General features: G+C 36.0%; 1 protein-coding gene across 4 annotated transcripts in view; it reads right to left on the bottom strand.

Annotated features, from left to right (window-relative positions):
- Window positions 1–3,714, bottom strand: part of LOC127443028 (transcription factor E2-alpha-like) — a 62,687-nt gene extending 58,973 nt beyond the window's left edge. For all 4 annotated transcript variants that reach the window (XR_007897588.1, XR_007897587.1, XR_007897586.1 and 1 more), the window contains exon 1: window positions 3,207–3,714. The gene's annotated coding sequence lies outside the window, so the exon portion shown is untranslated. The remainder of the gene's footprint in view (window positions 1–3,206) is intronic.
- Between the last annotated feature and the right edge of the window lie 12,568 nt (window positions 3,715–16,282).

Consider the following 16,282-nt stretch of genomic DNA (forward strand, 5'->3'; position numbering starts at 1 on the left):
TGTAAAGCTGATTTGAAATGATGCATGTTGTGAAAAGCGCTATAAAAAAAATAAAAAATTAAACATTCTCTTCCGATTCGATTCCGATATCGGAAATCTCATTATCGGCCGATACCGATCTGATACCAGTGTTGTTTTTTTTTGCATAATCAGTTCAGAATATCTTTACATTACTGTGTGGAAATAACTGGGTGAGCTCTTTAATATGTAAAGAAACACACCTCTAACTGCACATTATTTCAATAGAAATGTATAGCTTAACTTTATTGTTAACTAGTCTATTGGATAATGTAGCAAACAAATTAACAGTTATTCCAGTCTTTAAGTCTTCAGTAGAGAAGAAACCAGTGTTTTATTTTATTTTTTTGCTACAATTGTTTTTCAACTTGACTTCAGTAAAAAGGATTCTCATTTTGGTTCAATTTAACTGTTAAGATATCAGTTCAATTTTCATTTACAGTTATTTTTTGGAACCCACTCAACTTAAATATTGTTATTTGTGCTTTTGTAAACAAATAATAATTAATTAATTATTATTATTATTATTATTATTGACTTTTAGAATTTTAAATGCAACAGTAATTTATTTCAATCATGCACCTTTAACTTTAAAACCTTCGGTCTTTTATTTTGACATTCTGAACTCTCCAGGAAGCCCTGTATGTGTCTGTTTGTAATCAAGTTCACAGTAGTTTAATTCGCTTCTTATTCAAATTCTGGTAAAATGCACCTCCAGGTATCGGATCGGTGCAGCACTAATAAAAATGACTTGAAATGCCATGGTTATTTCATGACTTTTGTACATGTACTGTAACATGGCAATAACATGTTTTTTGGTTATGTGCCCCAGTAAAACTGGTCTTTTAATCATGTACCATGGCAATACCATGCTTTCAGGGCATGTTTTGGGTTTTTGGACATATACCACGGTAATACCAAGGCTTTCAGGACACGTATCATGGAAACACCATGGCTTTTTTATATATACATATATAAAACAAAGGTAATACCACAGGTTTTAAAGCATGTACCATGGTTTTCTGGGGATGTACCCTGGTAATATCAAGGTCATTTAGCCATGTACCATGTTTAATGGACATTTTCTGTTTTTTTGGATGTATAGCATGGTAATACCATGGCTTTTAGGACATAGATCAAGCCAATAACCTTCTTTTTTTTTTTTTACATATCCAATGGTAAATTCATGGATTTTGGACATAACGAGGAAATATCATGGTTTTTTTTGGGCATGTGCCCCGAAAACATCTGTCTTTTAGACATGTACCCTGGCAATACCATGTTTTAAGGAAATGTTCTGGGTTTTTGGACCTATACCATGGTAATACCATGGTTTTAGAGCATGTACTATGGTTTTCTGGGGATGAACCCTGGTAATATCATGATCATTTAGCCATGTACCTTGTCACTACCATGTTTAATGGACATTTTCTGGGTTTTTGGACATATACCATGGCTATCTGGGCATGTGCCCTGAGTAACATCTGTCTTTTAGACATGTACCCTGGCAATACCATGTTTACTGTTCTGGGTTTTTGGACATGTACCCTGGCAATACCATGGTTTTAGGACATGCACTGTGGTTTTCTGAGGATTTACCCTGGTAAAATCAATGTCTTTTAGCCATGTACCCTGGCAATACCATGTTTTAAGGAAATGTTCTGGGTTTTTGGACCTATACCGTGGTAATACCATGGTTTTAGAGCATGTACTATGGTTTTCTGGGGATGTACCCTGGTAATATCATTATCATTTAGCCATGTCACTACCATGTTTAATGGACATTTTCTGGGTTTTTGGACATATACCATGGCTATCTGGGCATGTGCCCCAGTAACATCTGTCTTTTAGACATGTACCCTGGCAATACCATGTTTTAAGGAAATGTTCTGGGTTTTTGGACATGTACCCTGGCAATACCATGGTTTTAGGACATGTACCATGGTTTTCTGGGGATTTACCCTGGTAAAATCAATGTATTTTAGCCATGTACCATGGCAATACCATGTTTTAAGGACCTATACCATGTTTCTGGACCTAGCACCCTGATTATACCATGTTTTGGGCGTTCAGCATGGTAGAGCCATAATATTCTTTTAAGTACTTTAAAGTACCATGTAAACAATACCATAGTACATGAATGGTGTGTACCATGGTACGTATCCAAGCACCTTGGTATTACCAAGTGGTATCTGATTCCATCACTGTACCACCAAAATAATACTTGATAATGTTTATCTTGTACAAACATGTGCAACTGGAACATTAAACATCCAAAAACTAAAAGTAACCAATGCATTTTAAGCCACGTTCAACCAATGACACCCCCCCCACCGACACACACATTGAAACACTGATCAATCTGCAAGAAACCCCTTATCTGCGGCCAATATCACAAACAGATCTCTTTGAACTAACAAAAAAACCCCGGAAAACTAGTAAAAGTGTGTGTGGATTTCCAGAAGAGCATAAAAATGCGACCACACACACACACCGGGCCCCAAACTCTTCAACACAAAGAAACGCACGAGCCTCGACATAAAGTTCGACAACTACACAAAAGCATCGCAAAATACCGAATGTATGGAGAAGCAGAGTAAATAACATTAGGTAAACACACCGTGTGCACTCCACAGAAAAGGTTTAAATGATGTTTCCAAATATGAAAAAGTTATTTCCCAAGAAAACTCTTAATAAACAAACCAGGCCACCATAATGAGCTTCAAATGCAGGAGTCTCAAAACATGCACGAAATACACTTCAACACTTCAATTACCATGTGAAATTACGTTCAAAAATGGGTTTATTTTAACAAGCTTTCATGTGGCACTTATTAACATCAAAAGTTGAAATTACTGGGATTAGTGCAAATTTACTGCTAATGTCATTTAAAGTATTAAACATCTGCTCAACTCATCACAACTTTACTAAGAGGAGCTACAAAGTGGTTTTTAAACTTGACATTGTTGCCAGTATTGAACAAAGAACCCGTTTCCTCTGGACTCGAACCACACACACACACACACACACACACACACACACACACACACACACACCAGCTCATAGACAAAACACTACACACTCACATTTACCATGCAACAAATGTTCATTAATTCCAGCAGACGCGTTTACGTCAAAAGAGTGTACGTTTGCGTGTATAAAATCAGATAAACACGGTGAATATTTACCGTTTCTCGCTTCAAGCGTGCGGCATCCAGCGGGAGAGATACGCGCTTCAGTCCGTGAGGAAAAACAGAAAAGTTGGGGGACACAATTTCCCCCCCTCCGTGATTCAGGACCCGCAAAACCGCGCCGTATTTCCCGGGAAACTCGAACAGTCCGTGTTCCAAGATCTGTAAAGATGTAACAGCTCAAATGTTACTCCGGCTAAAGTTCTATTCTAATTCTTATTGAGCTCTACAAATGCAACATTTCATCTTCCGAGGAGACATTGTAGCACCGTCCACATTGTCAGTGTATCCCTCCGCGCAGAAGGGAGACGTTACAGCGGTGTCCGATTTCAAACGCCCAAAAACTAGGGCTGTGTTCTTTACGTTGTCGCTTTTGGACCAACTAAAACCACATCACTGTTTAAACACTAGATGCGAAAGGCATTAGCGTCGCTAACTTTATCGTTATATAAACACGGTTTTTTGTAATAAACTGTGACGTACTAGACCAACGTGCGGAAGTAGACGACGCACTCCAGAGGCGCTTTGGACTGAAAAACAGTGCGAGATGGAATGATAAAGCCGTATAACTGACCAATAGGGTTCCAGGAGAGTTTGATTGGCATATGCAACGTCCAATGAAATCGCTCGTTAGCTCTAAAGCCATACCTCTCTTTCCTACACCACACAACACATGTTTAAAAGAACGGCAACAGGAAGCCATGGAATACTGTGTATTTTTGTTTGTTTTTTTGTTTGTTTGTTTGTTTGTTTGTTTGTTCAAAATATCACGTATACTATGAGTTCAGTTATCGAATCTTGATGGGAGTAAAAAAAAAAATGTTTTAGTGGAAGCTAAAATATTCTGGCATTTTAATGCATATGCAATATTTAAGCATATTGAAAATAAAATATTACCCTAGCAAAAAATTGTGAGGGTGGAAATTGTTTAAATAAATGGCAAATACGTCATTCTGTTGGCTAAATACTTGCTAATCACTGCACTTACTGAATAAAACGTCTGGAAATGGTACTCCAAACTGTTAAAAGCACGAGAATGGAAATCATACAATTTGCCGTCATATGAACTATTTTCAGACAAATAAATATTTCGAATGAGTCATTACACTAACAAAAAGTACCAAGGTACTTCGAAGTAGTATACTTAGTATGTTACCATACTACTATATGACTTTTTTTAAAACATGTACCAGGGTCATTAAAAAAACATGTAAATGATAATGAAACAACCTCCATTAGAAACTGAAATGCCAGATGTGTCCTTTCAAATCTTTTTGACTTAATACATTTATTGTCAATAAATGCTTATGCCTATAGTGTTGTTGCATAGATCTTATATAGAGAGTCGGTCAAAAGAAGATGTTCGGCAGAATGTTAGGGACTAACAGCCTTAGTCACCATTGACTTTCATTTTCACTTTCAAAAAAAGTTGCAATAAATGTGAATGGTGACTAAGTCAGTCCCTAACATCTTGCCTTTTGGGTCCAAGGAAGAAAGAAAGTCATACAGGTTTCAGAAGGACATGAGAGTGTATAAATGATGACATAATTGTAATTTTTGGCTTATAAAATAGCAATATACATCTTGTTTTTTCCCCCTGAATTTGCTAAAACAGCATGTTGGCGTAAAGCCATTGTTGACACTTCCTAAACTGATCGTAGATTTGGAGAGCCAACACCTTGGATAATCTAAGACTGAGTGAGCTAATCAGAATTGTAGTGAAGCAAATGGTTTTCAGCCTGAGGTGTGAAAAGGACTTTCAACGGCACTAAAATAAGAGGAAGCGCCAACATTTGGTGTTTTGGTGGGAAAACAGAAGCTGTGGGCCCCCGTGAGCATCTCAGTGCCTTTACCTTGTGCTTTTTTGAGGTCAGTTTGGTTTTTTAAAGGTACAGACACTACACTAGGGGAGAACTTAATATGAACAAACAGCAGTCTGATGAGTCATATGTGTAATATATCAGGTGTTGACATTAAAATTGTGGCATACTGTATTCTAAGTAAACATACACATTACAGTCAGCATGAAATCAAAATTGCCCATGTTTACTTTCTTAATGCACACTGTGCATTGTGCACAATTCATCAGTATTATTCCAAAGAAAGAAAATGTGTTTGTCATTGTAATCTTTCATCAAAACATAATAAGTTGATTAGAGGTCGACCGATAGTGGATTTAACTAAGTTAAGGTGGTGGGAAAGGCGATAACTGCTTAATCGGTCGATAGTTTTTAAAATAAATATGTAGAATGTAATCACATTTTCTTAGTCTTTCTCTATTATGACGGGCACAGACACAGAGGCTACAAGAGTTCAGAATGAATAAAATCCCAGATGCATTTTATTGTTCAACCAAAATCCCAATAATAACTAGAAAATTCAGATTTGGTGCATAACACGGGACATTCAACTTTAAACATGCCCAAAAACACACCGGGGACTCTTATTTTGAAATGATAGAGACTTGGCTCCATTACAATTATTTAAGTATTTGCCAAATTAAGCTTTTTATTGCCTATTTATTGGTTTTGTATGTATATATATATTTCAAAAGATGAGGTTAAATGAGAAATTACGTTTATTATTATTCACAAGATATAAACTTAGAGACATGATATACAGTATGTGCTGACTAGGGGTGTGCAGTGAAGCCATTATCTGTATCTGTTACTATGACATAATGATCATATTCTGTATCTGTATTCGTATAGAATCGGATGTGGGCGTGGCTTAAACCGGAAGTGCGTAGAATTCGTTTTAGTATGTAACTCTCTTACATTTAGGGTATAGCCTCTGTGTATAAAGTATGCCTCGGTTAGGCCTATTTGAATATTATTATTATTATTAATAATTATAATTATTATTATTTGTATTATTATTATTATTAATTACAATAATTATTATTATTATTACATTTGTATTATTATTATTATTCATATTATTATAATTTTCATTATTATTATTTCATTATGTTATTAATATATTCTTTATTTTTTCTCACCAGATGAAGCTGAATATGTAGGCTGCATAAATTGTGGAATATGTTGTAAACTGTGTTTTCTCCTGGTATTTCAGACATTAATATCTGCTGAAACAGAATTTTAGTTTATGTTTGTGCAGTATGTAAGTATAACAACATTATTCTGGAGGCACAAGGTGTGAAGCAATTGTAAAATGTAAAGCACACATTTTGCAGCGAATATTAAATACAAATACGAATATTAAAAGAAATGAGAATAAATTAATATAGCTTACAAACTGAAAGAACCATAAATCTCTATCAGAAAGTGTTAAGTGTTAAGTGTCAGTAAGCACTTGAGGCTTATTTTGTGTTCACATATTTTTGTGGAGGACATAATTAATTAGTTAAATTACATGTGCAGAATTTGTGAAATGCAAGATCGAGCCTCTATATATTTCTAGAAAAAAATGTGCATGTTTTTTTTTAATTTTTTTTTTATCGTGTGCAGGAATATTCTGAATAGATTTACGCTCTATGAAGTATTTAAAAAATGTTGGATTAAAGGATTAACCAGATAATTACCTTAATTGGTCATGTGTATTTAAATGTGATCAACTAACAGTCGAGCTCCGCTATAAAATCATCACTTCTCTGGTCAGGAATTCAACATCACGCTCAGGTTGGTTTATGAATCCTTACGTGTGAATTGTGTGAAACATTTGGAGTTAATTTGTTACAGATCAGACTTTTCAAACAGACATTTCAAGTGGAAAATGTGTATGATATACAGTAGTTAATACTCTTGAGTCCTGACACGCTTAGATTTCTAAGATGCGCACAATTAACGGAGACTGAAACGGAGTCGAGACCACGGCCATCCGATATGAACTTGAAATCACACCATGTGCATTTTCACTCATAAGTTTTACACTGTAGTAATATTGGCTTCACAGACGCATCAATTTTCTATATGTTTATTTACAATATCACTTTATACCTGTGCTCGTTGGATGATAATTCTTCCGAATATTTTTTCTATTATTCGGGTGAATTCGTTATTCATTTTAAAGTCATTATTCGTGCCTTTCCAAATCCAAATAAGGTATTCGCTTCGGGCACATCCCTAGTGCTGACCATTGTCAAATTTTTCTTTGCATGCCCTCGCTTCAATTTAGAACACTTAATTATCGAATCAAAATAACAAAATATGCATTGAAGTGAAGATAAAAATATGAATATTGTCAATAATGAAAGAGTTAGATACAGCAAATCCCCACGTGATTGAAAAAAAAAACTATCGGCAACTATCGGCATTTTTACCGATAACCGATAGTTCTAAAAAGCAGTTATCGGCACCGATTAATCAGTAAAACCAATATATCGGTCTACCTCTGCACTTGATCCGACTCTGAGGCCACGTCCTCACTAATACGTTTTCATTTTTGAAATGCACCTTTTTTCTATACATTTTGGCCTTCCATCCACACTGAGACATCGTTAGAAAACGCTCTCTCAAGTGAATAAATTTGAAAACGCAGTCTTCGCATTGTAGTGTGGACAGGGAAAATGGAGATATCTGAAAACGATGATGTGCTTGTTATCATGTAATGTAGCCTGAAATGACTTTCTTTGTCGGGTGATGTCACCTAGGCCAAGAAGGCTTTTAGATAATTTTTGTTGCCATTAACAATTTTATTGATTCCAAAATTAAAATTAACACATACAACACATGAAAACTCGGAACCAACTTTTAACCATATATGCTCCACCCCATCACCCAACATACATCCCAGTGGTGAGACATTAAATAGCAACAGACACACATATAAACATGCAGTTCAAAGAAAATACACTATGACATACTCTATTAACCAACCAAAAAAAAGAACAAAGATTTCACATATTACAGAAATTACCCAATTGTCCCTCTCCACTACTCCTCCCCCTCAACCCCCCAGGAAGGCCAAATAAGTGCCCCACTTCCTGCCATAATCACCCAACCTGCCCAGTAGTCTATATGATAGCTCTTCAAAAGCCGCCACTCTGCCCAACTCGGTGCACCACTCATGAAATGAGGGTGCACCCGGCAACTTCCATCCCCTGAGTATCACCTGCCTGCCAATCATCACGCAGGTAAGGACACAGTTTTTATGTGTTTATTTATAATATTAATACCCGCCCCATCACCCAAAATACAAAGTCTGGGGCAGAATAAAATCTGAGTGTCCAAGACCTCGCAGACAAATCTCTGAATCCCAGACCAAAACTCCTGAATCTCAACACAGGACCAAAAAACATGGGCCATGCCCCATCCTCCAACTGGCATCACCAGCAAGTAGGTGTGTCTTTAAGGCCAAGCCTGTACATTCTAGAGGGGGTCCAAGAGTAATGATGCAGAATCTTAAATTGAATGAGGCGCACCCTTGCATCCCTTGACATAGACTTTACATTTTTAAAAATCCTACCCCATTCTCCATCTTCAAGTACTAAATTCAGGTCTCTCTCCCATAACTTCTTAAGAGATGTTAGAACCCCATCCCCTAGACTCTGAATTAGCCAGGAATAGTATGCTGAAGCTTCATGACCTTTTCTAAAAGCAGCAAGCACCATCTCAAGAGTGTCTGCCACTTCAGGCGGCTGCGTACTACACCCAAAGGTGGTACAGAGTAGATGGCGTAGCTGTAAATACCTAAAAAATCGAGATCTGGGAATCCCAAACTGCTGTATAATATTTTCAAAGGATCTCAATGCTCCATTTTCATACAGGTCACCCAGTGTAGTAACTCCCTTCACAATCCATTCTGTCCAGCAGAAAGGGGACTTGTTAATGCACAATTTCGGGTTTAACCAAATACTTGCGGCAACTTTCAGATAAATGTCAGAGTTGAACACGTGAGAAACTTTTGTCCACACTAAATGCATGTGTGAGATGAAGGGATGTGTCTTTACTTCTCTGGACAGCTTGGTGAAAAGACTTTGCAATGGCAACATATATAATCTCAACACAAAAACTTTGTGTAGAAAGAACCTAGTTGAATTTGGTAAACCCAACAAAATTAGATGTGTCAATGTAACTCAAATAAATCTCTTTTATTTCCTTAAGTACTAACTAGTGAAAGTGAATGTTAGCATGCTAAATACATGCTAGTTGGAAGCACTTCAGAGTGTAGTTTAGTAACTTAGCTATGGTTAGCACAGCATTTGCTCAACAAAGCAAGCAATCAATTTAATGTTTGACATCTACCTGTCCTCTCAAACAAGTATCCAGCTTTATATTCATATTGTACAAAAACACATAAGTGACACTTAATTTGAACATTTACTCTCCCTTTCGAGTCCCATGCAAAGCATGCTGTGAAATGGAAATCACCTGCTCAGTTTCATCAATGCTACATTAACACCACAAAAAGTATTCATGTAGTCCCAACTCAAATGGATTAAGTAAACTTTAATGGATACATTTAAATGGATAGAACGCAATGAAATCAAGTTGAGATTAAATGTTCTAGAATTGTGTTGCTTTAGTTCATTTTAATTAAGTAAATTTGAACATTTAGGTCTGGCTTCATTCAACGCATTTTGTTAGGCATTGTTAGCATGTTTTAACATATAGCTAGGTGTTGCTAGCATGTTGCTATGTGTTACTATATGCTAGCATGTTTTAACATGAAGCTAGGCATTGCTAGCATGTCTAACATGAAGCTAGGTGATGCTAGCATGTTTCTAAGCATTGTTAGCATGATTAAGCTTGTAGCTATGGGTTGTTAGCATGTAGCTAGCTTCTTTTAACAAGTTGTTTGATGTTGCTAGCATGTCTAGCATGAAAATAGGTGTTGCTAGCATTTTTCTAGGTATTGTTAGCATATTTTAGCATCTAGCTAGGCGTGGCTAAGATGTTGCTAGCTTGTTTTAATACGTTGCTAGGTGTTTCTAGCATGTAGCTAGGGGTTGCTAGCATGTTGCTAGCTTCTTTTAGCAAGTTTGCTTGATGTTGCTATCATGTCTAGCATGAAACTATGTGTTGCTAGCATTTTTTATAGGCATTGTTACATGTTTTAGCATCTAGCTAGATGTGGCTAGGATGTTGCTAGCTTTATTTAGCAAGTCGCTAGGTGTTTCTAGCATGTTGCTAGGCATTGTGAGCATTTCTTTCTATCTATCTATCTATCTATCTATCTATCTATCTATCTATCTATCTATCTATCTATCTATCTATCTTATCATCATCTTAATTTTCTAGAATTGTGTTGCTTTAGCTTATTGTAATTCAGTAAATTCTTTTTTTTTTTTTGTGAATTGAGTGAATAGCCAAATAGCTATTTTAAACATTGTTTTTGTGCCCCCATTTAGGCCTGGCTCCATTCTGGTTTGGAACGCCCACATTTGGAACACTGATCCAATTAATTCCTGATGGATAAAAAGTCCCGACCAACATTTTATTCTCATTGAATATTCTTTTAAATCAGAAACATGTCACATTACGAAGGTTAAATTGGTTGCAAATGTAAACTTTAAGACTTATTCCAGCTAAAAAGTTACAAGTCAGTAAAAATTACTGAATGACCCTTTTTAAAGATACATTTAAGTTTTTCCCCTTTAAAACTCAAATACATTTGATAAACAGTAAATTATTCATGTGTGGTATGACTATAGCACACAGACAGAGAGGTTTAGGGTTGGAATTATGGGATGGCCTGTCAGTAAAACACTAATCCACCAGTAACACACACACACAGATGGGAAAAAAGCAGCATGTCAATCAGTTTAACCCCAGAATGAATAGAGCCGTGTGTGAGAATTTAACCCCTGTGTGGGGGTTTACTAACTTGTTCATGATGTTGTCTTCACCACTGACCAGACAATCCACAATACTTTACAATTGACTGATTTTGTGATTCCATGTCAATACATAAAATATGAAAAATCATGTTACAGAGCATATTTGAACATATTAGCATTACTATTACTGCTGCTTATAGTTAGTGTTAGTGATCGAAATATATTGGAAGTATTAAACGTAACCATATAATTAATTCTGTACTGTTTGTGCTATGAACATGAATGATACCTCAAAATATACGGCTTGTTTTTAAGCTATCAGACTTATGATTTTCACCTGCTAGATGATAAAAAATTAATAAAATAAAAATTTTCCCCCCATATTTAGTCCTTGGAGACCCAAGCATTGCTTTTTCACCACTGATTTTTTAGACAGTAAGTGGACGTTTTGAATTCACAACACAATTCAACACACAAAGGTATATAAAAAATCATTTATTACAAGCAGTAAGGGATAATTTATGAACAGCTAAGAAATGTGACTTTTTAAAACTGCTGAGGACTGAGGATATTAGTGATATACTTGCTAGTATTATTAAAATAATAATAAAAAAATCAATCTCTGTGTAAGTATATTTAACATACTACAAATAGCATAACAAATATTTTTTTAAATGTTGGAACAGCACAGAAAACAGCTGAAAATCATTTGTAATAGTTTATCTGGGATTTACTGAATAGGCTCTACAAAGTTGGACCACTAATGCCCAGTAATTTGTATTTTGCTTAGAAGAATGGTCCCAAATGTTTAAAAGTTGATATTTTCAAGGGGCTGTAATAATTTTTCAATCAGATATTTGGGGGTGGACTCTTTTGACTTAGGCCAGTAAGTAACCACTTAGCAATGCTCTAGTATCCACTCAGAACACCTTAGCAACTCCATAGCAATGCCTTGGCAACCTCCTGCAACACTCGAGCATTGTGGCAGCTAGTTTTTCATTGGTGAGCAACACTCACATTTTCTTCTGAAAATGTTAAAATATAGATATGCAAGAAAGATCAATGGGTTTATTCTATAATTAGGAAATATATATTTTTTGACCTTTCAAAACCAGAAGCATATTATTACAAACAATATATTTAGGGGCCAAGCACCGAAGGTGCGAAAGTGTTCTTTTTATTCTTCTTCTTCGGTTTTTGAGTCTGTATTCCAGCCCATAGACCTGTACATAGAAATTTGGCACACTGACAGAGGATGCTCTCAAATGTAACTGACCCAAATTTGGGGTCTCTCACTCAAACCCTCTTGCACCACCAACAGTTCAAATTTTCACTTCCGTTTCAGCTTATAACTTTTGAACCGTAAGTCCTAGAAACAAAATTCCTTTTCCCTCTGATTTCTTGGGTCATGCCGAGTCCCAATAGGTCACATCGTTTTCAAGCTCCACCCACTTGATTGTCTGCCATTTAGAGTTTTCAAACTCCTCCTAGGCCGTATGTCCGATTTGCATAAAAGTTTGCTTGTATCATCTTGGGACATTCTAGACAAAAATGTTTTTGTTAGACACACCGTTCTTGAATAACGCTTCAACAAATTTGATGGCGAGCACGCCACAATGGACATGAGGCTGTATCTTTGCAACGCTCTAGCGTATTGACACAGACTTTGGTATATGTCATAAACATCATGACTTGAGGGTACTTGCACAGTTTCGGCATAGTGCCACCTAGTGATCAAGAAATCTGAAAAGTTTTTGCTTATACCTTCTGAATAGTTTGGCCTAAAATCATCAGACAGGTCACTATCCTTGGACCATATCCATTCGAATGATACCCAGCTTTCCTTTGTTGGCCATATTGGATATCGGCCATTTGTCATAAAATGCTGTATTTTACAAACGCATTGGCGTATCATTACGAAATTTGGTATTTGTCATCGGCACCATGGCTTGAGGGTACCTACAAAATTTAGGGCCAGCACCACCTTGTGGTCAAAAGATATAGCGAAATGTATAAAACATTTTTTTACTATTTCCTGGGGCTGCTCTCTTTAGATTCCTTGGGTCATGCAAAGTATGATGATACCAAATTTGCCCTGGTCAGCCATACTTTCTTACCACCATTTTAAATGGAATATAAAACCTGCTTTTTTTAACTCCTCCTAGGCCGTACATCTGATTCACACAAAATTTTTCCTGTATCATCTAGGGACATTTACGACAAAAGGTTATCAATAGCTTTTCGACTGAAAATATGGTTCTTGAGTAACGCACCAACGAATTAGATGGCAAGATGTCAAGAAAGGATCTGAGGTTGTAGCTCGGCAATGCTTTGGAGTATTGACATGAAACTTGGTTTGTGTCAGTCACCACACCCTGATGACAGCGGCATCTGTCAGGTAAAAAGTTATAATGAATTCTATTGTAATATAAGCAATCTGGCTTATGATTTTAATACCGCTTTTCTTAAAGTCGTAATCCGTGATATCCAATCATACTTTCCTTACATGCAGTTGATGTGCTTGGCCCCATAATTGCTGCTTGCAGCTATATTTTATTTTACATCTGACACAGTGGTGGCAAAACAAGCTAGTTTGTGTACTGGCCTGAAAACCCCATTCACAAATGACATCTATGAAGCTCACATGGACCATTCGTACAGCTTCATCTCCAGGTCTCTGTTGAGTGTTGATGTTTATGCTTCACGTTTCTCACCTAAAATCCATGTGCAACGCTGCCAAGACCCCTGACCCTCGACTGACTTGCTGCTCTATTCAATGTCAATGGCCCAATGAATGCAGAAGTGAATGCAAGGCAGCTGCGTCTGGCGTGAAGTGCATTCATCTCGGGGTTTGGAGAGCGTCAGGCAGGATTAGGTAACTGAAAGCATCCGCCAATACCAATGAAACCATGGCAACCAGCACCTCCGACACACACAAGAGATACACAGAAATACACTCGACATTAGAATGGATGAGGGTCAAAATGCATAAGATGCACAAGAGTGATGAGAAACAAGACAGGATTTTAGTCGTACAGTAGATAGACCAGAACAGCAGTGTAGGACATGAATGGGCTGATAATTGCAGAAATACTGACAATTAAAGACTTGCTGTGAGATAAAACATGTCTTAGTAATGCAGAATTTCTCAAATTGTGTCCCACTCTTTGCACATTAAATAAATAAGCCAATCAAATATGTTTCAAATTACTTCAAAGCTGATTTTCTATGTAAGGGTACAATTTCATATGCAGAGACAATGATAAGTAAGCCATTTGTAGGTTGATTTCACCAAATCAGAAAAACAGGTGAGTAAAGGTGAGCAGAATTTTCATTTTTGGGCAAACTAATCCTGCTGGGTTTATTATGTTTCCCCTGACACTTTTAAAGGAATATTCCAGGTTCAATACAAGTTAAGTCCAATCAACAGAATTCCCAGCTAACAAATTTATGTTCTTAAAAGGTTTTCCTAACATTCCATTTTGGTTGTGGGAACGGTGATTTGAAATGTTTTTATAACGTTAAAATGTCCAGTTGCATACAACGTTCTCCTAACTTTAATTTCACCAACAACACAACGTTCTTTGAATGTTTATTTGTAATATTCCAAGAACGTTAAATATGTCCAGTTCTCTTATCATGATTAGTATGTTATTTAAAGGTTAGAATAACGTTGCATACAACGTTCTCCTAACTTTAATTTCACCAACAAAACAACGTTCTTTGAATGTTTATTTGTAATATTCCAATAACGTGAAAATTAGTAAGTGTTACTGTAACCACGTTTTTGCTTCTTTTTTTTAATAATCAAGGGACGATTTTTTGTGGTAATCAATATTATGCTACAAATGCTTTTTATTAGCTTAACTTGTATTGAACCTGGTATATTCCTTTAAGTTAATCTTAGTAAAAATCACATATGGCAGTGTTGTTTGATGGCCTCATACCATGCAAATATGAAGAATCCTTAACTTTTAACCAACCAGAAATTATACATACAGGTTCCCACACATTTTGATAAGTGAATTTTCCTGATTTTCCAGTCAGTGGATTGGAAAAATCAATTTGATTGAGATTGTGCTCATAAAAAGCCATTTATAGTCAATTAAATCCTTTACAGCTGAGCAAAACTACTCATATTAATATTAACTATAGAAATGTCCATGACGTTTTAAGACTGTATTAATTTCCATGACCTTTCAGGCCTGGAAACAACAGTTTTCAAAGTTTTTCCATGACTGTGGGAACTCTGTATGTGAGATTGCTTAAAGGCAGGTTTACTGTTGGGTATATGAGACAGACATTTGAGTGTGCGAAGTCATAACCCAGTAGCGCTGTGGGCTTTCCAACCTGAAACCCACAACCTAACAGGAAAGCAGCACTCACCTGACCCATATCAAGCTCACGACTGCAGTGCATGCTTGATTTACCCATGAACCCCTGACACAGGTGAGTCCAAACATGAGATGAGCAGAATATTACTCACATACCCATTTTGTGGCAATGTGTTTCACTGTCCCCTTCGGCATATCGCGGCACCATTTCGCGGCCAGACCACCAGGAAAATTCCCGGTTCTCCCGATGGCCAGTCTGCCTCTGGCTTTAGCCTGTTGACACGAAACTTGGTGTATGTCATAAACATCATGACTTGAGGGTACTTGCACAGTTTTGACACAGCGCCACCTAGTGATCAAGAAATATGAATTTTTTTTGCTTATACCTTCTGAATAGTTTGGCCTAAAATCATCAAGAGACAGGTCACTTTAGATTCCTTAGGGCATAACCAGTCAAATGATACCCAACTTTCCCAATGGCCATATTGGACATTGGCCATTTTGAATTTGGTCATAATTTTCTCCTAAAATTACTCATACAAACAGAGTAAACTGTTGGCATATTGTTGAGTTATAAAATTAATACAAAATAAAAATGAAATTAATATAAAAATAATGTAATATAAAATATATAAATGAATTAAAAATCATATAAAAATAATATTAAATTAAATTAAATATAAAATAAATTATAATTAATATAAAGCTATTTATATTTTTTATTAAAATACATTAAAAAATAATAATAAAAAATGTATATGTTTTTATTACATACAAAATACACTAATATAAAATAATATACAAATATACAAAATATGGCAATATATAAAATATGAATATATTTAATATTTATGTTCTTAATTATTTTATATTAATTAATTAATATAAAAATTGTAAAATGGATGTGGATGGCATATACGTAGCTTGGATCAATTGGTCTTCGAAGACCCCTAATGATGAAAAATGTTGGATCTCTGATTCTCTGGTATTTTGGCAAA

The sequence above is a fragment of the Myxocyprinus asiaticus genome, chromosome 6 (assembly GCF_019703515.2).
Source record: "Myxocyprinus asiaticus isolate MX2 ecotype Aquarium Trade chromosome 6, UBuf_Myxa_2, whole genome shotgun sequence".
NCBI lineage: Eukaryota > Metazoa > Chordata > Actinopteri > Cypriniformes > Catostomidae > Myxocyprinus > Myxocyprinus asiaticus.